This window comes from Passer montanus, unplaced genomic scaffold (genome assembly GCF_014805655.1).
Source record: "Passer montanus isolate IOZ18808 unplaced genomic scaffold, ASM1480565v1 scaffold63, whole genome shotgun sequence".
Taxonomy (NCBI): domain Eukaryota; kingdom Metazoa; phylum Chordata; class Aves; order Passeriformes; family Passeridae; genus Passer; species Passer montanus.
Genome location: NW_024371371.1, coordinates 1,403,981 through 1,426,336, shown reverse-complemented (window position 1 = coordinate 1,426,336; position 22,356 = coordinate 1,403,981). Strand labels below are relative to the sequence as shown.

At 42.3% G+C, this 22,356-nt stretch overlaps 1 long non-coding RNA gene across 1 annotated transcript; it reads right to left on the bottom strand.

Moving 5' to 3' along the window:
* Positions 1 to 2,718: 2,718 nt before the first annotated feature.
* Positions 2,719 to 21,987, bottom strand: LOC120511226. The gene is made up of 3 exons (XR_005629686.1): positions 21,851 to 21,987; positions 4,772 to 5,104; positions 2,719 to 2,835 (listed from the first exon to the last, which is right to left on the bottom strand). It is a non-coding gene; the product is annotated as an uncharacterized LOC120511226 (long non-coding RNA).
* Positions 21,988 to 22,356: the final 369 nt, after the last annotated feature.

Genomic DNA, 22,356 nt, shown 5'->3' with positions numbered 1-22,356 from the left:
AGACACTTTAGAAGGCATTTTACTATAATTGTAGTTAGTCGAGTTAAGTGCCACAATTTAAAATGGTTTCATGCTAATTCCACCTCCCCCCTCCCACCAGAGCTGCAACTGCATCTGACAATGCCAAGCAGTTCAAGAGGTCTCCACCTGCTAGAATCAAAATTCACCAGTTCTACCAGCTCTCCAAAGTCTCTTTGGGTAGAAACTAAACATGAATATCCTACCTGCAACAAGACATCTCTCAGAGAGAAGTGCAACATGGGAGTTTTTAGGCCCAATATCCACTTCCTGCCATTGAAATTTGCAGCATCTGTCTGCTCTGGAGAACAGGTAACATATGGCTGACAGAAATCTGTGAGATAGTGTCAAATACTCCATCTTTCGCTTCTGAATCTGTGAAATTTTATTTAAGTTGAATACACAAAGGATTCAATGTCACTGTCGATTTATGAGTTTCAAATACCAAATTACATTTTATAAAGTTTAGTCATTGCAGTTCTTTTCCTCCAGAAGCCTGTTACCTCTCTTTGAGAGCTTCCTCTCTGACTTTGTCATTGTTTCAATTTTTCCCAGTGCTTTCCTGGTTTTTGCCATCCCTTCCTGAGTGTGTAGCTTAAGGTTGTACAATCTGTAGGGACAGGGTTGGGAGGGAGGACGAAAAAAAGCAAAGGCAGCTGCTCACCACAGACAGGATCCAAGGGCTGAAGAAGAAGGGAAGAGTCCATGAGAAGAAGTAAGGAAAGACTTTTTGCTAGGAAGTTAAGGTATTCACCTTTTGGACTTATTTTTTAATCTGAAGAGGGTCCATTAGTAACAAAGAAAAAGTAAATTATAAGAGAGGATGAGTAATTTCCATGAAATAATCATCACAAGAGCAAATCAACTGATGGCAGTTTCCAAAGCTCAGTTTAGCCTTTCTTGTGTTTGTTGCTGCCCAGGGCACCACGAGATATCTGCACAGCTGAGTGCTGCTGTAGCACAGAAAAGTGAAATTCTTGAGAAGCCAGGGGAATGACTCCTGGTTAAGCTGAAGCAAGCTCCATGTGTAACTGCAGGAACTCTTTAACACTGGAGGGGCAGTGGTATACAAGGAAAACAGCAGGAGTCAAGGAGATATAAGCTTTTATCCTTAGACAAAAAAATAATTCTAAACTGACTAGTGTAACCAGGTATCCTGTACTGATGTCAAGTGGCACAGTCAAGAGGGAATAAATAGATTTCCATCACCCAGCCAGTGCAAATAGTACAGCATTAAACTAGAATGCATCTTTCCACCTTCTCTAAAATGGTGGGACTTTGTGGGGCAGCCCTGTTGCAAAATAGACAAGTGAGTGCAGCTCACTGGACTGGGAGGGTAACCCCTAGGTAGGATAGGTGATGCACTGCCATTCCCAGAATACTGGGAAAAACTGAAACTCCATGATCCAGGACAGATCTCTTGCTACCTAGGGGTTTATCTTAATGGAAAAGATCTGTGATGTGAAGTTCAAAGTCAAAAATATACTCAGTAATGCAAAAATCCATTTTTCTGGTGTTGATTTTCATAGATTTTAAAGCAATAAAATTGAATTGAGAGCTCCAACTGTAACTTATTTTCACCAGGGTCTTTTTCCTACACAGTTTTCATTAAAACGAGGCTGATATTTTTTTGTTTAAAGAGAACATGACAGTTACAGCTATCCCTCTCTGGGTTTCCATGCATCAGAGATTTCATTCAATATCTTGACCTTTTATAATCCTGCCCTTGATTGCAATACTAATATCTAAGCATAAGAAGCAGGAAAAGAGCTGAATTAATACACAAGCCATCAAATCCTAGAATACAGATCTTACTGAAATGCACAAGGCTTTCAATGAATCAGAACAAAAGTTTGGCCAGAAATATAAGAAAAACCATGCTAAATTTTATCTGAGGGAAATACTGAATCACATGAAATTGGAATTCAATTTTCCATCAAAACATCTTTTTCAGAAAAAAGACTTAATTGTTGTTCAGTTTCTAATATAGTCAGTTTGCATTTGAGTTCTCAGTTCAGATCAGGTGACAGCAATTGTGCAAAACCAAAGCACATGAGCAGTTTTCTTGGGTTGAATGCTCAAGTCTCCCAGGTAAACAGCTCAGTTCCTGAAGTCCTGTAATAAACTGAACAAAATTTCACTGACATACCCTGAATGAGTACATACACTCCAATGTAATGAGGTTTAATGCTTTGGAGGGTAAATGAAAATAAAAGGTTGTTGAGGTGAGCTCTGGTGGCAGGGACCTGTATGAGGGGAGAGATCTCAGATAAGAAAAACTGAATTCTCAGCACTACAATATTCAGTGGTATTTGAATCAATGGTTACCCACAAAGAGATTGCACACAATACATGGAATAAATTTAAGTTAGAAATCCATAGCCATTTGATTTAAACTAAGTACTTTGGGAGAGTAAAGCAGCCTCCCCTGACAGAATTTGTTTCATTAAGGTTTTCCTAAACTTTACACAGCACAGTAGGCACAGTAATTTTATTTCCAAATGAGTTAAAACAGCTTCTGATCTGGTAGAGTCACTTAATTATGATCAGAAGGGCAAGAAACTAAAATATATGTAAGTTTGCTGGGCAATTCATGTCATTTCAGCATAATTATTCCACCTCAGGGTCAGCTCAAGTTGCTCCCACAAAATCTAACTTACTCTGAAGGGCTATTTGTCATGGATGCTTGATTTTTAATCACCTCATCAGATCAACTGCTGCTCTGCCTGTCCCTGTGATCATTGGGAAGGTTTCAGGCCCCTTCTGCTGAAGTTAGTTGTTAGCCAGCTCCATACCAGCTGTGAGGCTGAAAACTTCCTAAAAAGCAAAAACATTTAGCAGTGTTTCAGCTCATGCAGGAGAGTTCTTTCAAGTACTTGCAAAAAAACTCCCACCAAATAATATTAAAGAGCAAACACCCGTTTGATGTGCCACCTAAATCCTTTGACACTGAGAGATTTTGGCCTGAGCTCTGCAGCTGCCAGCTGAGGACAACAATTCTGTTGTATTTCCTACAGCACAATTCATGCATTCCCAGTAAGGCTCCAGGGCCAAGGAAATGCTGCAAGGTAAATTCTCATCCAGTCACACCTCTGGAGTAACCACAGACACCACACAAGGGGCAGACTGATAAAAAAAAGCCTTTGAACAAGACTCCTGAAAGTGATTTTGGACATACACCACTGGGCTACACAAGCTTCCAGTGGGAATTGGCTCACTGGGGACTGGACACTGGCACTCTTAGAGCAGTGCCTGCATTCTCAAATGCTTTAAATGGCCATATTTCCAACCCATTTTGAAACAGCAGGGCAGACAGCAACCTAAACCCCATGGTCCCCTTTAGCCATCCTGTCAAGACAACCCAAAGCCCAAGGTGAGGGTGCTGCTCATTCTTAGAATTGCCCTGGATGGGCTGGAGTGTCACTGCTGAAACACTGCACTGAGGTACCAAACCTCAGTAATAACATACAGCTCCATTTCAGCTTTCCAGGTAGATCACCAATTTTAATTACAGTATTTGTATTTAAGCTCTTCACACAACAAATAAATTTCAACCTCTTATTATGTGCTGGGCTACCTCTCAAGAGCTTTGGAAAAAGGAAAAAAAAAATAAAACAAAAAAAAAGGAAGAAAACATCAGCCAGTTGCCTATGTGTTCCCAGAAACAAGAAAACATCTATCAGGCCTTGGCACAAACAATTCTTATTTCTGTTTTATCTATTTATTTTCCTAAAAGCATCACTGAAACAATTTACAAGATTCATAATCCTCAGGAAAAGCAATTTAAGCCCACATCTGCCGAAAAATATTAATTTATAGAAAACAGTAATCTACCTAAAACCTCCCTAGGAAAACACTTCTGCAAATTCATGTCATAAGACTGTGCCTGAAAAGAACTGAAAAAAGTATTATTCAGTTGTTTGTGCTTTGTAGGTGTAAAATTGCATGTGTAAAAGTCGAACATGGGCAGAAAGCCAGCAGAAAACTTTACTGTAGGAACTGTCCCTCAGAGGCAAATCTCATATAGAAAATCATTCACAGGAAAGAGGAATAAAATACAGCCCCATCCCTCAGGTACAGCCTGTGCTTTCACACTGCCTTGCCCTTACAAGCAAAGCACAGCAGAGGAGCCAAACACCAGGATTGTTCAGCAAGCCCAAGAGTTTGGAGCATTGTCACTAATTCTGTTTGCTCCAGGGACAAAAGCTCCATTTGCTTTATTTCCTCTGCCCTGAGCCCCAGGGATAGAGTGCCCAAGGATCACCACAGCTCCACAGTGCTCATGTGTGGCATTCACATTCTCTGAACAGAGAGAGTTTCCTGGAGAAGCACAGAGAGAAGAGAAAACAATTCTTATCTCTACTTGCTGCTCCTGTTGTTTTTGCACATGTTGAATGTGCTATGGAGATTGTTTACCTGAAGTGATTTGTCAATTGGATTCTGCTGAGGATTGTTTTGTTTCCTTGGCCTGTTGGGTCAAAGCTGTGTCCTGGCTGTCTCAGACAGTCATGGGTTGTTCTTTAGTATTTTTTTGTATGGTATTCTTTGGTATCCCTTTAGTATGTATCTTTTGATTAGTACAGTATCTCTTTAATATAGTACAGTATAATGTCATATAATATAGTTTAATAAAGCAATTGTTCAGCATTCTGAATCAGTGGAGTCAGATGCCAATCACTCCCTACGTCAGGGGCACCCTGCATTCAATATTCATGCAATCCCACAGCAATCCCAGGGATCCCAAACAACATACCTTCCTTCCTTCCAAGCTCTTTAGCACAGAGAGAACTGCATCCAGCCTACAGGTTGACACATCAGGAACTCTGAAATATTTTCAAATGCCATTGTTGCACCTGGATGTCTGTGGCTCTGTTTCTGTTGTTCAGACACTCCCTGCTGAGCTGAAGGGGGTTTGCTGGTGTCAGCTCAGCTCCATGTGCCCTGTGAGCAGCAAAGTGAGGCAGCTCCCTCAGCTCCAGTGCTACATTGCTCTTGGACTCACTTCCATCCTCATACCTCCCCTCAGGAGTACTCCAACCCTCTTCACAAAGATTTTGTGGACTTGTGAAAAACGAGGTTTGCTCTCCTGTAAAAATTTAAGTATAATAAAGGACAATAACTAAAAAAGACAAAGCAAAGATGTACCAAGGTGCTTGGCATTCAGCATTCAGCCAAGAGCACACCTGCTATTTCAGACTCCCTTTAAATACCTGTCCTATTGCATATTCATAAACAATTATGCATATTTAAACTTTTCCCCATACTAGTCTACATGTTCCAAGAACTGTTTAGCATGGCTCCTCCTCTGTTCTACCTTTTTAGAGCATGCACATTTCCTGGCTGTGGTTTTAGTCCATTCTTACCACCTCCAGTTTGGGCTTTGGTCCATTTTTTTTACAGATGGTGGGTGCTGATAATTGGCATAGCAGTAGCAGGGGTCTCCCATCCTATGTTCATTGGATGTCATCCCAACCAAGCAGGCATTTTAATACAAGCATATTTATATCAGCTATTTCACTACTGTGTCTAAGTTCAATTAAACACAGAATATTTTAAAAAAACCAACCTATATCTTTATAACAAAGTAACTTTAACACTACACATATAGCATTTATTTTAATAGTTGCAAAAAGCCAATTGTATAATATGTATTTGTAACAGCCTGCACTTGGCTTGGAGAAAACCTGAAATTCTCCTTTGGATTTCCACTTTGTTCAGGTGAAAATACACCTGACCAGAGATGTTCCACCCCTGGAGCCCTCTTGTCCCCCTTGGTGCCAGGATCACTCAGTGACTCCTCCTGGGCAGCCAGGGCTCCAGAAGAACACACAACAAAAGCACACATGCATGGTCAAAGGCATCCCACACCCTTCCTCCTCCATCAGCTGTCATCAGCATCCTCCTCCTTTGTATGCTTTTGGATGTGATAAGAAAAAATCCACCCTTGGATAATCCTGACCTTAAAGACAGCTGTACTTCCAAAACTTACTTGAGATGGAGACTACTGCATGGCAATGATTTATCTCAGCCCCTCTGCAGAATATTTTCACATCCTTTTTCATTTCAGATGTTACAAAGGCCTTAGTCTGTCTCAGTGGTGGGGAGGAGAATAAATCTGCATGTGTTAAGGGCACAGGGAGCAGGAACAGGCATTTTCCAGGCTGTATTCACTGCTTTCACTCCAGATTCACACATGGAACTCACTTTCTTTAGCAGAACCCCTGGGTTCTTGACATTGCTCCAAAGACAATCACAGGAGCTATTTTAGCTGAATGGGTCTTGCAGGTGTGTGTGCTCTGGAATAATGAGTACAAAGTTATGGTGCAAAAGGGGGACAGGACAAGACCAGATTCTTCAGTTATACTTGCAGTCCTGTTGGGAACATCTAGAATTTTATGTTTTCATGAATAGGATGAAGGGACAGTACTTGCATGCCTGTGTTCTCTTGCCCATTTCTTTTTTCCTTCTACACTTTGCAACATAACATCAGCAGGGCTGCCAGATGTGCCCATCAGTGAAACAGCAAGACAAACATATGCAAAGAGCTCATGGAAATATTCATGCTAACTTGAGTGAACCACTGCCATGGAAATAAATCACTTCAGGCCAAAGAATCAAAGCAGCAGTCACTGGCCACAGCAGTTCTTGTCCTGGGGAAGGGCAGAGCCTCCCTCCAGCCTGATGTCACAGGCAAACAAACGGGCCTTACACAGAAAGGTAAAGAGGGCACAGAGGTGCCAGGGAAAAGCACAGTCACCATCCAACACAAAGTGTTCATTCTGTGCTGTATTTATCATTATTTCTTCCTATTTCAGATCAATGGGTTGTAATTTATCTTGCATGTTTCAGCTGGAACCTGCAGATAGTTTTCAAGTTTTAGCTCTGAAATCACTTTAAAGTGCCAATATGATACAAACATAAAAACAGTCTTTAAATAATCTGTTAATGCTGAATTAGACTTCCTTTGTGGTAAGAGGAAGTTAAATGACATGAATGAAACTACAGCAATTAGGCTATTTAAACCATGAACAGAAAGATGGAATCTGACAGGATATCAAGGAGCACCCAGGCTTCAATATGAAAGACTCCTGTCCTGCACCCATCACAAAGGCTACTCAGGCTTTTTAAAACCATTTTAATCAGGTCTTGTATAAAATTCCTCTTACAGAAGAAAGAGAAAAGCACTGCTTTGGGCTGCCTTCTCCCTTTGCAGGTTGTCGTCTGTATTTTCTTTACCAAGGATGCTCATGTCCTCCTCAGGTCTTTGTCTCTGGAAATCCCTTTAACTGCCAAAGCTTTGCTCAACTAAATTTTCATTCTAGGGGAAAAAAAAAAAAAAAACAAACAAAAAAAACACCAAAAAAAACCCCAACAACAAACATCACCAAAACAAAAAAACCCCAAGTTTTTCTCTGAAAATGTTCCTAGAAAACCTGTTCAACGATCTAGACCAGGATACCTTTTTGTCATTATAGGAATGATAGTTCACTGTTCCCTACTTGTACCTTTGAGCATTTCCTGAAATCCAGCATAAAGTCAATCTGCCCACATCTGAATAATTCTACCTAGAGTCTTTAGGGTTCAACAACATTTTTCTCACTGCTTCCTGAAGAGGATTCTCATACTTCCCATTGTTATAATTACCCATTCACTGGGCAGTAGCAGTGCTGCCCATATTTCCCTTTCTCTGTCCAAAAAGTGCATTGCAGCCACCTCTCTAATTAGATGCACATGCTCTGAGCCACCCACCTCCCTTATTAACTTCACTAGTTATGGGCAGCAAGACTCTGCCCATCTCTGCCATTCATAAAGTGGCAACACATGAAACACAGACACAAGCATGAACCATAGGAAATGCCTGCTTTCAGCCATCTTTCATAACACTCTGCTCTTTAATCTTTTATGTGATCATCTTTTCCATAATTACATCCATTATAATTATATCCATCCTCCTACCGTCAACCCCTTAAATTGCAGCCTACAACATCTGTGAGGAAAAATGACAAGTCTTTCAGGAAAAGGGAATAAGGGAGATTTTCAGGAAGGCTGGAATAGCATAAAGCATGCAGCCATAATCAGTGCACCAACATCCCACTCAGTATTACCAAGTCCCTTAAAGGTGAGGCTTCCTCCCCACCCTGTGTCTCTGGAAAGCTTCCTCTCACACTGTTGATTTTAGGGGCTTGTGTTTCCTCCTGCTTTCTCCCACTTCCCAGCACATTTAGACCTCATGGTCTCTGCCCTTCTCTCAATACCAGAAATCCTTTCAGGGACAGTTTCCTCACCTAAAAATCATTAGCAACCTCTCTGAAAATCAGACTAATCTCCAACTCGAATTAATTGAAACAGGTTCCTGTCCCAGCGCCACTCAAACCTAGATCAGTGTTCTGTGAGAAAGACTTCTCTCAAACCTGGCTTTATTCATCAGGATTTGGCTACAGGATGCTATTTACTCTCTGCCAATGTCTCAAACCCTGTTAAATCAGGGACAGTGGATGCAGCTGCTCTCTCACTGCTTCCACCAGGGAAGAGAAAAAATCATCCATGGAGTCACTGGGCTCCCACGTCCTCTGAAAGGCCTTTGAGTACCCCCTGCACCCTCCCAGTGACCCCCAACACTCCTCAAGCCCCTTCCCAGAGCACAGCCCTCAGCCTGTGACACTGCTGATTTGCAAAGTTCTGTGCTGCAGTTGAGCTCCCCTACCAGACTTCTCTCCTGCACAACTCTGCAGCCTGTGCCTTTGCTTGCTCTGCTCACACAAGTGCCATAAATCATCACCCACCACAGGCTGCTCAGATCACTCATAAAGCAGCTACATCACAAAGGCTAATTGGCCCAATTAGCTCTTCTCAGTTGAGACCATTAACTGGAAAATCTTTGCTTGTTCTTATCTGTTTATGATTTTGCAATGAACCAGCACATCTGTTGCACAAAATAGTTTTTTGTCCTTTCTGATTCTGTACTCCCAAAGCATCTAGAGCAACTTACATTAAGAGAATCTGCAGATTTTCCCATTTCTGCAGCTTTTCAGGAGCTGCCTCACAGTGAAATTTCACTGAATGGACCTTGTTTATCTTTAAACTAGAAACAGACACCAATTCCTAGCTTGTACTTTATACTAAAATAACTTATTCCATTAGAAAAGAAAAACTGTTCTTTTTTATCTCAGATCTGGGATGTATCATGTGCTCAGCAACATGCCTGAAACTAAACAGAAATGACAATAATTTAACTGTGCAACACAGAGTTTTCTTTTTATCTCCAGCCATAGAGATATTTCACTAGAGTCAATATGTGAAAACAACAATGCATGGCCAGAACCATCATTTGTGATCAGAGCTATGGATTATCAGAATAAAGAGCTCAAATGCTTGACTCCACTGATTGAATTCAGTCTCCTCAAATCACATCTGGGCTGCCACAGCACCCTGGTGCTCCTGTTGTGCCTCCCATCCCACCATTGCCATGTGGCTGCAAGGGATATTTGGGCCTTCTATCAGTAATTTCATCCCTGTTCCAACACTCTGGTGCTTCACAGGGGCAAGGCAATGGGAAATGGCACTGCTGTCTGTGGCAAAGTCAAGCACAATACAGAAGCCCCTTTTATTCTGGTGGGTATTTATGGGTGGTTCAAAGGATGTTCTTAATTTTCCACCCAAGTTTTGTGGGAGACCACCTGAGACAGAGCTGCCCCGAAGGTTTGATGGCCCCCCAGACCTGCACAAGTGCACTTCTGTGCCAGGAATCCAAAGAGACAACGAGAAAAGAGGTTTTACACATGCAGGGTGAAGACACCAAGACTACACCTTGTTTGATGGGTTTAATCCCATCTCTGATGCAAACTTTCTGGTATCTACTGCCAGCAGGCACCATGAGCTTCACTTGCTTTAGTGTCTGGTAGCTGCCCAGATCCATCTGAGTGCAAATACACACAGAGCAAGATCTTCAGAGGCATTCCATATTCAGGGATACTCAGGATTATGAGAAGATGACCAATGCTACAGAAGAAAAGCTGTGGGACCCAGACTGAAACAAAACTGCACCAACACACATCACAAATGAACTCAGGGTCACTAACTAGTCTCCCTCCCAAGCCAGCCTCATTTACACCCCTTCCTGAGGTGCCAGGGGCCAGTTGAAGCCCCACAACCAGAAACTTTTTCACCCACCAGGCAAAGTCTCCCTCACCATAAGGTTTGTGATCTGGGCACTGCAACTCCTTGACTTGGGTGGATGTACCTGCCAGACTGCGAGGCAAAGCCTTGACTCAGAACTGCCAGCTCTGCACATTCCACATTTTCAGATAAAACATTGCTAGCTTTCTGCCAGTTGCCACTGATATGGGCAAGGAGTTTTCCCCAAAAGCTAACCAATCTCCTATGTGCCCTCAGTGATCTGTGTGCCCTCTGCCCACACCAAAGAGCACAGGGAAGTCCCTGTTGCTCTGAATATAAATGCCAGGGGCACCACTGAGGCTCAGCCACCAGCACAGGGAAAACCCACCTCTCTTCTGGGTGGTACAAACCTGCTGATGAACACTACAGCTTGTGGCATTCACATTCCCTAAACATGATTCCCTCACCCAGGGTTTTTTTCCTGGGAAGCTGAAAGGCAGCGAGAGAGGCCTCAGAGAAAGAAAAACAATTCTTATCTCATTTGCTTCTCCTGTGTTGGGCTCACATGGAATGTGTTTGGAGATTGTTCACCCACAGGTGATTGTTCCATTGGATTCTGCTGGGAGTTGTTTTCACTCTTTGGCCAATCAGGGCCAAGCTGTGTCAGGACTCTGGAGAGAGTCACAAGTTTTCATTATTATCTTTTTAGCATTCTGTAAGTATCCTGTCTGTATTCTTTAATATAGTTTAGTATTCTTTAATATAATATAGTATAATAAATTAATAAATTAGTCTTCTGATAAGATGGAGTCCTCCTCATCATTCCTTCCTTTGTTGGTGGCCCTGCATTTACAATAATAGCCCAGAGACAAGAGAGGCAAAAATAAAGCAAGGAAACTGTTAGAATCCCCTAGCAAACAGAACTAATTATTCCATGGAGAGCTTCTCGAGGATGTCAGGATGTACACTCAGAGGACAAGGCATTGATCAGTGAAATGATCAAAAAGGAAGGAAAGCAAAGCTGTGCACTGGAAAGCCAGAAGGGATAAAGCCTTGGACAGCAAGCAAGCACTAACAACATGGCCTGAGGAAAAGCCAAAGAGGACAGCTTTTAAGTGAGCTTTCTTGAGTCCTGCTGTGTTCAGGGACACAGGCCTTTGTAAAGTCTTCATAAATACATAGGACTGCATCAAAGTCATACTTAACTCACCAATTTCTCATCTTAAGTGGAGCAACTGACAGAAAACGTCTCTCCCCAGACATTTTTTATTAGGTTCTGGGGTCAAGAGAGGCTACAGTAATTACAGCCTCATCAAGGAGATAATATCTACTGTTAGAAGACACATTATCTGAGTCAGGATTGAAGGGACAATGCCTTTCTAGCAGCAGCTAGACATAGGAGGAGCTGGTTTTTCTCTTATTAAATCTCAATATTATTAATAATTATTATTATTATTAATTAATATTAAAATATAGCAATTATTATAATAATTAAACTTTTTTTCTCTTACAAAATGTATTTCATCCTCTTTTGCTGTTAACAGAATAATACATGTTCTGGTCCTGCATTTGTAACATTCTATAGTCTGACAGAGTCATGGGTGGGAGGGAGCCCTCTAAACTCAACCTGACTGGCACATCTGGAAAAGGATATTAAACTGGGAACAGAACCTTCCTCACACTTTTTGTTAAAAATAAATGACATTATTTGAACATCCAGAGCCGAAAGTCTTTATTTTTGATATACACAGTTGAGATACCAACACTATAAAGAAGATGGGGGTGTAACTGTGAGCTCTGACCCTTTTCAGAGCTTTCCCACTTAAAAAAAAAATTCACTTGGAATTTTGTTTAACTTTGAAAGGAAGAATCTACACTATGCAAAACAGTTACACTGTTGAATTAGTTACTCTGATGAATGGGGCACACAGAGAGATGAGACAGCCCATTTAGCAAGAGAACAGAAACACTAATGAATGTTGCTGAGTTCGAGGAGAGAACTGAGGGCACATCACACACACAAAGAACCTTAAAAGAGCTGCAGATACAGGGCTGAACTTAACTGACCACAGGGAAAGCCACAGCACTATTAATACTGCCTTGGTTTGAAGCTCAGTGCCACCCTGGCAAAAGCCTCTCATAGTGGTGTTATGTTTAGAGTAAAGTTTTTGGTATTCCTGGTGGATTTGACCTCCCTCACCTAGCTGCTCTAGATAGCCTGGATTTTGTGATTTTTACTCAGGATGAATATTAATGAAGTACCCAAAAAGAAAAGTATTAGGCTCTTCCACTCCTTCTGACCCCAGAGAAGCATTTCACTCTGCAAAAGCCTTGCAGAGCAAAAAAAGAAAAGGCTGATTCATCTGCAATGCAGCTCACCCCAAATTGCTTATACTTGCACTGTCACGCTCTGTGCTGGCACTGCTGACTTGCTGTTTGCTATTTTGGCTCATTATATAACTTTCAAAGGAAAGACTACTCTTTACAAAGCACTGAAAGAAGAGTGGGAGGCATTATATCAGTCTCCTACACATCTCACACTGTGTATAATGAACCTCCAAACTCTGAGATGTCTGAGGAGATGATATCTTCTCATGGCAAGGCTGGATCTGCCCCAAAATGTGAGATTTGCAGGGGAGGCATCTTTGCTTTCTGCCCTCTGTTGTTAGTGTCCAATGAAACCTAACAAAGAAACACTATCTATTGGCAGGACTGAAAAGTCCATGTTTTCAAACTGTCCAACATTATTAAGCACATGAATAAAATCATTTGAGATAGAATCAAATTCCCTGCTGGCAGAAAGGCTATTCATAGGCAACTAGAGGGAAGTGCACTGTAACTCCAGATTCATGCAGCTTCAAATTGTCTCATTTGAGATGTTTAGATAACAGAGCCCCCTGAGCTTTTCTATTCAGCTCAGCGTGCAGCAGAATGATGGCCAAAGGAAAACTCAACACTCAGAGGATTGAGATGCAATTTCTTCACAATGCAGGGGAAGATGGAAAATGCTATAAGGTGGGAATGGCTTAGAATGGCTTGCCCTTGTCTTTACAGCTTGTGAGCAATCAGCAGGGCTGTTGGTATTCAACACTAAGTTTCATCAAAAGCACAAAGTATGATTAAGCCACTAAAAAAGCTGGAGAGTATCCAGGGTTTAATTACCATCATATCAGAGTTTTAAATGCTGATGAGAGCAAGTGTCAAGCAAGAAGAATGGCATGCAATACAGTACACCTTGGGGACTGCCTGTGCATGAGGCTGATGAGTGCCTGGCACACCAACTACAAGAGGGAATTACAGAGGTTTAATATACTGAAGAGAAATGGAGCCATTAACTTACATGGATCCCAAATAACAAAGCTAATAAAATAAGAATCTAAACCCAAAAAAAATCACTTGGATTAAGTATAACCAGGATACTTCCTTTCATTTGAAGGAAAAGATCTGTCAAACACCTTTTAGTACAATACACCAGCATTTAGATTCAGCTCTGCCTAATAGATCTAACCACATCCCAGTCCACACTGTTTTCACACTTACACATACAGAAAGAGAGTTTTTGATCTGAAAGGGACTGAGAAGGACAAGACACTGCAGGATGTGTAATCTTCCTTATTTTTTGTAGATGGCAACAGCTGGAGATACAGTGCATGTCTTTGTCCAGATCATAGCTGGGCCTTGCTGGGGACTCTGCCAAAAATGTGCCTTTGTCCCAGCCACAAAGCCTTAAATTTTGCCTATTCCTACACCTTGTAGGAACATCATACACAGGATACCAAAAACAAATACAAGAAATATATATAGGTTTTCCTAAGAGCAAACCCAATATCTTTAACTGCAGGAATTATCATAGACAATTCACAAGTTTAATGTTATACAACTCTTTATCTTTTAATTTTGCTTAAAATATAATTGCCAAACTTTCACTGTCCATTCAAAGGGACATAGCTCAACACAGCAGTCACATAGATAGAGCTTGGAAGATAATTTGGGCTAATTTTTGCAAGAACATCATTACTCCCAACCTTCAGTCTGATATTATCTTTTTTCCTCTCCACTGCCACAAACACTTAAGAATACTGCACACAACAGCCCAAAGTAAACAGACTTGATGGGGAAGAGGAATCAATTTCTTCAAGGTGTGCAGAATGCAGGATTGGCCATTCAAACAAGGGGCCCATAAATCTGTAGAACTAAAGGAGATTGTTCTTGGATATTTCAAAAGCTGTGCAGCAGTTGCAAACACCAGTTTTCTCCTGCGTGAATGAAATCATCCAAACCCCTGGAACACAGAAGCCATATGGGAATAACTGCACCAGAGTGATTCGGGTCAGGCACAGCTTCAAAATCTGATTTCTGCCTAACCAGCCTGAGTGTTTCCTGGAGGAAACATTGCAATACCTCTGCATACCCTTCTCTAGAGTGAGCCAGTGTCTGTCTAAAAGTGCCACTGTGACTGGTGGTTTTTAATAGCAAAGAGGCTGGTTTCTCACAGGAGGAACACCCCTGGAGCAGCATCTCTTCACTGGTACAACACAACAGACAAAAGGTGCCATGGGTCACCACAGCCTCCCTGCACAATTCCTGCTTTTTATCTTCCAGACTAGGTAGGGCCTCACCACACACAACCATCCACAGCAAGGGCCCTGAACTCCTCAAGAGGTCCTGAGCCCTGCTCCATGTCCCATCAAAGTCCCAAACTAAGGGAAAAATAAATCAATACATTTGACAATTTATGCAACATTGGATTCAAATTCTGTTTCCTCTAGACTGTTTTGAACAACCGAGGAATTCTTCTACTTGAAGTGGGTCAGGGAAGCCAACAGAGCTCCTGGCTCTCCCCATGGGCAGGGGGTTTAGTACAGCACCATTTGTCTCCTGTCAAGGTGATTTATTTTCATGCTGTGAAGTGCTGACATAAGTACTAATGGATGAAATGCAGGAAGGGATCCCATACTCCTCTTTAGCACCTTTGTAGAGGTATTTTTCATCTCCCATTCTCTATGCAGAGGAGCATAAGGACCATTTTGCCTCCTAATTCATGCTCTGCTGACACAGCACCTCCTGCCCTGCATGCACCTCAGCAAAGCTGCTCTTTGTACCTGGGGAAGCTAAATCACTTCCTATCACAGCAGTTAAAACCCCAAGAGTTAGGTAGTCAAAATCCCAATCTTGTGTTTTGATGGCACAAGTTTTGGTTATGTCCCTTCACACTTTAACCTGGTGTCGTCCTTGAACAACTGAGAGCAGGGGAATGACAAAAACCCTCATCTCAGTAGGTAGAGTTACTTCTCCCGTGTTAGGAAGTAAGTAGAAAGGATGAAGAGCTCTATGTTCAAAGAAAAATGCTTACCAAAAACTCTCTAAAAGATGCATGTTTTAGTGGGATAAGTTCAACACATCTCCTCCACATGTTTATTTAGTACTTTCCCTTCCACCCCTTTCATTAGATTACAGATAACTTCTCATCTTGCTTCTTCCTTTGGTACTGGTAACAGAACTTTCAGGATTCAGTTTGTCCTGTGCAATTTTTTTATGGGCATGGCATAATTGTGCCTCCCCACCTGCTTTTTTGGATAATTATAAAGGAGGAATATGTCATCCTTCTCTTTCGTGCACTGGTGATCCCTATCCAGGAATGTTCTCCTTGCCCATATGGCAGAGAGCCAGTAATTTGTCATGTCACAGCGTTTAGGGAATTCTTCCTCAGCTGCTAAGAAATGATCAGTCTGTTTTCATTTCCCTTGAGCCTTTAGGAAGAGATAACTTAAACTTTAAACTTCTGATTAATGTTTCTTCCTTCAATGGAAGATACAAAAACATGGAAAAAATAGTAAGTCTACAACAAAGGATAGGATTTATCAATTATTTAAACACTGTCCGCACATGAAAAATTCAATGAGACTCAATATCTTCTTGTCCCAATGGAATATCCTGTTATGAAAGCATCAGAGATGTAAATTAAGTCTCTACCTGCTCCGTGAAGTGATTTGATTTTGACGAGGTTTTCACTCACTTGAAATTATGGCTTCAAACATGATCTTGGCTGCCACAGGTTAAAACTAATGGATTATCAAAGGCTGAGCTGTTTATTCTGAGCATCTGCTCACATGAGGGGAGGTCCTACACCTGCCCCTCTCATACCTGCAGAGAGGGTGCACATATTTAATTTATTCAATGCAGCATTTGCTTGGAGCGGGTGTAGGTCAGAGGGGGGCAGCTCACTGGGATGACTGTCAGCTTCCAAGGCCAGGACTAGGTTTTAGGCTCAGGATTGTTCCAAGATTGAATTGTGAGTAACAGATATTATAAAGGCAGATGAAGGCAAAGCCAAAAAATTACTGGAGAAGATGATTCAAGGCAAGAGTTCTGAAAGAACTAAGAATGAAAGGTTTCTGACTCTCAGTTGTGATATGCAGCCTCTTAACCAAAATCACCCTGGTGCTGGAAGTGGAGATATGATTCCTGGAAAAATCAAGGAAACTAGGGACTAGTAAACCCAATGACTTCCCAAGGCAAATAGATACAGAATAAAGAAATAATTCTGAGACATACAAACAAGTGTAGCATTTGGGGAAAAAACAAACAGGCTTCATATAGGGCAGTCAAGCTTCACAGTCCTATTGTAATTCCCTGAAGAGACCAAGAAGAAAAGTGAAATCAAGTTTCTAGAGTACACTTGGAATTTCCAAAAGCACTCAGCAAGGTCCACCTAGCAGCAGCTTTTAAGGAAATTAAGCCATATAATCAGAATCAAGGGTCTCACATGGGTAATAATTGCCAAAGAGACAGAAAACTGAGCAGACCCAGTTATTTTCTGCAGAAGGAACATCATCAGGAGTTCTCCAAAAGGACTGAGACTGACATGTCCAGGTCCTTCAGAACTTTTATAAAGTTCTACAAAGGAATGTGAACAACACAGTTTGCTCATACTAAGCTGCACCAGGTGGTAAATAAAACATCATCTTGCACAACTGTGGAATAACATTAACATTTCAGAACAGACTTGAGAGGGCTAAAAATTGACAGATGAAATTCAATGAAATAAATGTGAAATTAATGGTAACAAAAAAAAAATCACTGAGTGCAGGTTATAACCTTCCTCCCAGCAAGTAGGATAAGACGACTTTAACTTTGGCTTAAGCTTCCTGTGAAAAATCAGACTGGCAGAAAAACCCAGAGCTGGAGTTGTCACATTCCCCTAAAAGTCCTGTTCCAGAAAAACTGATACTGCTGGAAATACCACTTGGATAGCCATGTACTGCTAGAACTGGAGATCTACACTGCATGTTGGACAACAGGCACAGAAGGTCAGGAAAATGGACATGGCTCCTTCCTGCACTTTATTAGCAGTTTGGGAAGTGGGAAACATCCAGGGAACTGAACTTGGCTCAAGGGTTCAAAGTCCTGCTCATGCACATCAGGCAGGTCCAAAGAAAGAGTTATTTGACTCAAATCTCAAGCTGCCTCAAGGGAAACATAAGTTGGATGTTAGGAAAAAGTTTTTCATGGAAAAAGTGATAAAGTTCTGGAATGGCTGCCCAGGGGGGTGGTGGAGGCACCATCCCTGGATGTGGTTATCAAAGCCTGGATGTGGCACTGGGTGCCAGGGTTTAGTTGAGATGTTGGGGCTGGGTTGGACTCAATGATCTTGAAGGTCTCTTCCAAACCATTGATTCTGTGAATTCTGTGATGTTTGAGTCACAACACACCATCTCCTTCTTCTACTCAGGCGAGTAAAGAGCTGCAGGATTAAAACCTAGAGGGAAAATAGAACCTCAGAAATGGGCCTATAATTACCCCTGATTTTCCACATTAACTCTCAAGCCCCCAAATGGCAATCCCCTCTCTGATGCACAGTTGCTGCTTTCACACAGCCAAGCTCTGTATGACTGATCAGAGTTTGACCCTGAAATATTCTTCCCCATTTACATCCTCAATTGTAAACACATGGTGAGCATCTACTTTTGCTTTTAATTAGTTGGTTTCTCACTTCTTGGAGGCCATTTGTGTGTTATTAAATTGAAATACTGTGCATACCACTACTTCTGAGGGTGGCCTGGAATGAATTTTGGTGGTATATTAGATATAAGTCCTGCAACAGCATAAGAGAGTTCCACATGTAGCAGCGCTTTCAGAGACAGGAATCTGCTGAGCAGAGTGCACATATGCATCTAATGGTACCTTCTCATGAAAAACTGATTTTTTTCCTCCTTTTCATCACCTATGTAATTGCTATAAATAAAGCAAGAGAATTTCAAGATTTCAGGAGTGCAGCTATGGTTGTTTGTGTTAAATTGCATCTCCCTGCACTCAGAACAGCCTGTGCGTGCTCATGCCACTAAAGGGGAAGCAGGGAAGAGGGAAGCAGGTTCCCTTGTCATCTGTCTGGCTGCCAGCCAGGCATGAGATGGAGAAACCTTCCTCTGGAACTTGGTATGAGTTGAAGTGCAAGTTTCTACAGATAGTTCTACACTAATAAACTTCAGATGAAAGTTGCTGCATGAGAATTTCCAGTGGGCTGAAAATGCACTTTATAGGAGGAGCAGTTGCTAAGGTGAATTATCTCAGATTCCTACATCAGGATGTCAGGCAACCTAGATGAGATGCTGAGCTACCCTCAGGCCTTCCTCCTTCACCACAGAAGATGAACACTTTCAGGCGTTCAGAAGTCAGAGTTTGGTGCTGTGATACAGAAAGCCCCATGCCCCAGCTGGGCCAGACCTTTGAGGGGACAGGGTATGTGGGGAGATGGGGGTTCAGAAAGCCCAAGGTTGCATCTCACCAGATTTTTCTTTTTCTCCATATGTGCCTTTTCCATCCTCTGAGCAAGCATTGCTGATGATTGTTTTTACACTGGCCTTGTATCTTTGTTCCAGGGTGATGATGGATGGAATGAGCTGCCCAGAAATGGGTGTTCTATCTCAGGCTCCCCGTTGTGCTGCCACATGTGTAAGTCTGCCAGCTGAGCCAGAGAGGAAACAAAGCTCAGGGGCATTCCAACAGAAAGGTATTTCAGCAATCCTTAGAGAAGACCAAGACACAACAAGACTCCTCTATCCCTTTAGACTCATTACTAATACCAAACCCATTGGTAGAGTTGTTAGTGGAGTTGCTAATTGCCAAACGAGCCTGTGCTATAAGAAAAATTCCAACATAAAACCTCCACCCAAACCACTACACTTTATGTAAATATATAATGGTCTTGCAGGTAACTCTGTGAAGTGTCCCCCTTTTCCAGTATTAGAAAATAGTTCTCAGGACACCTTTGTCAAAGATTTTACCTTGAATTCCAAAGCCTTGGTTTTTTTTCCCTTCCCTAGGAAATTAGCCAGAGCTAATACATCAAATAAAGATATAAATACTTAAATTCAGATGTCTGTCACGTACAAAAAGGCTCAGCCTCCACAGTCTCTGCTCCAGTACACCTGGATACACTGCTCCTCTGTATTTAAGGTCCAGATCAGGTGTCCCCCCTCAGCCAACACCTCTGCTCAGCCCTGCCCTTACGTTTCACAGCCCTGGGCTCTCTTCTCACAACTCACTCATTTTGTAACCAACAACACTCCCACAAGTCCTGTGGTGTATTAGATCTAAGTCAGGCAATGGAATAAGACAGAGAAGGAAATGGACCTGGCATACCTAGGGAGAATATTTAAACTAAAAATAATTATACTTAAAGCATGTTGGCAGCCAAAGCCGCTGTAATTAAAATAAGGTTTATTTTGCCCATTAAGAAACCTGCTCTTTACTTTTATTGCAGGAAACCACCTACTCTGAACATTAATAAAGCCTTTCAGCTACTGGCCTGGCTGGAAACCAATATCCAGCCAATCTTCACAAGCACTGAGCACTTGGTTCAATATTTTTTTAAATCAGAATTGCTCAGAGTACTTCTGGTACCCTGCAGACAGAGAACCTGAAAACAGACTGGGCATTATCATAGAAAGCAGGACCTTGAAACAAGTGTATGATTCTGGAAACTTACAAGAAACTGTGGCTGTACAATCCTGAATGCATTCCTTGGACAGTGTTGCATACAGGAAATACCTAAAGAAAAAACACTCAATAATGCCAATAATCTTTTAAGACAGAAGCAGCTAGATAAAACAACAAATTTTGACTTCAAATGCTTGCAAGACATCCAGATTCTGTGTGGCTCAGACATGCAGATCTGCCTAGGCAGACAGAAAGAACAGGGCTGGTTATGCAGTTCTGTTCAGGTACCCACAACAAATGGCAAAATGAAACAAAAAAAACCAAACCCAAAATGTACAAGTGTTATGTCAGGTTAATTTTGAAGCATTCAAAAATAAGCACCCAAAAAGATGCTATGCCCTGATTTCAGACAAAGTTTGCCATATTTGTATCAGCACTGAGCAGCTACATCTCTAGAAAGAGCAGGTTTGCTTCCCAAGCCAGTGCATAGGATGTCATTTCAGCAGTTAAACCACTGTAGTACCTTCTATCCATTTCCCAAACAAGATCTGAGCAAGCCTGTGCACTGTCTGTGATGGGCTTTGGGAAGCCTGGCACCAAACAAAATCTGAGGCTGTAGCTCACTTTGAAGGGAGCAAAAAGAGCTCCACAGTCAGGAGCTTCCCTCCAGGGTGTGACTGCAGTGCCTTCTACTGCTCCTGTGTGTCCCTGAACAACCCTGGGACTCCTCACACCCACACCCCACCAGCTGCCTTCCTCTGGAGCTCTGTGCCCACAGCACCACCCAAATCTTCACCAAACCCTCTGATTCCCCCTTGGAAAAGCAGACACCCAGCCCTGCAGAAGAGAGGGGGGCACCCAGGGCTGCAGACCCCAGCAGCCACTGGCACCAACATCCAACTCCTCCAAAGGCAGAGCTGGAGGGCTTGCAGGCACTGGGCAGGCAGTTTGGAGTGCATGACTGTGCAGTAAGGTAGAAAAATTATAAAGAAATGTCTCCTAAAATCAGGCCTGCTCTGTTAAATGGATGGCTGGCCTTGTCAAGCTAGCAGTTTGCAAGTGCCCATGTGAGAACAGTCCTGGTGTGAGCAGTTCATTAACACAACAGTCTATTCCTGGGTGAAAAACAACTAGCATAAACATGAAATCTATCCCATGAGAACAGTGAAGAAAACATGTAAACAATTGAAGAGTAGAGAGATTTAGTGAACAAGTAAAACACCTTTTACTAAACAATAGAGTAATTGGAAAGAAAGCTACTGACCAATTGGAGTCACACATGAGGTCTGTAAAACCGTATAAACACAAGTTATGTGAATAAAGAATGGGCTTTTTCAACCATGAAGAAAATGGAGTCCTGTGTGATTTATTCCAATAGATGCTTCCCACCAGCCATAGAAATGCAACTGCAAGGCTGTGTATTATCCTGCTTGCAGAGATATTGCTCCCTGTGGTGTCAATGACCCAGACCTGACAGGTCAACACCCAAAAATTTCACCGTGTTTCCACATGTGAAAGGGTCAGCCCCAGACCTGCTCTGTTAGCCATGTAAACTCAGTGGAAATCTACAGAATTCAGGCTATGGAAGGTTTCTCTGAAGACAGAATGAATGGTACCAACAATCACCTCCCTCAGATTCCATCCCAAATAAATGGATTCATGGCATCGTGCTGGGGTTTCTCAGTTTGAGCTGGAAAAATTCCATAACATGTTAAGAAGTTAACTGTGAGGTCAAGGGAGAGTTTTACATGCAATTGTACTGAAACCCTAAGCTTACCTGCAGTGTTTTCCACCAATTCTGATACTCTTGGAATGTCACAGTTCAAACAATCACAACACAAAGGATGTCACCATACAATTCCAGAAGGCTTTAAGCATTTACCCACACAGAGCAACACCTCACCACTTCAGAGGGCTGCAAGGAGCTGCCCTTGTTTTACTTTATCCCAGGCTTTTATCCCCTCATGCTGATGCCCTGCCCCTGTGTGCCCCCTGCTCCCTTTGGAGGTTGCTCAGTGCCCCTGGGCACTCCATGGCTCATTGCTGTCAGTGCTGCTCACAGCTGTGCCCACTGGGGATGAGGCTCAGCCCCACCCCAATCACCACAACCTGCACCTTCCCAGCCCCACTGGAGAACTGCTGATCTGTGCTGGGGCTTGGCAGCACTGGGGCTCTCCATCCCTCCCTGCCTTCCCTGGGACCTGCCTCTCCCCTGCTGCCTTCCCCATCCAGGCAGTGCTAAACCCAGAAACCCTGAGGGGATCAAAATAACCTCACCATATC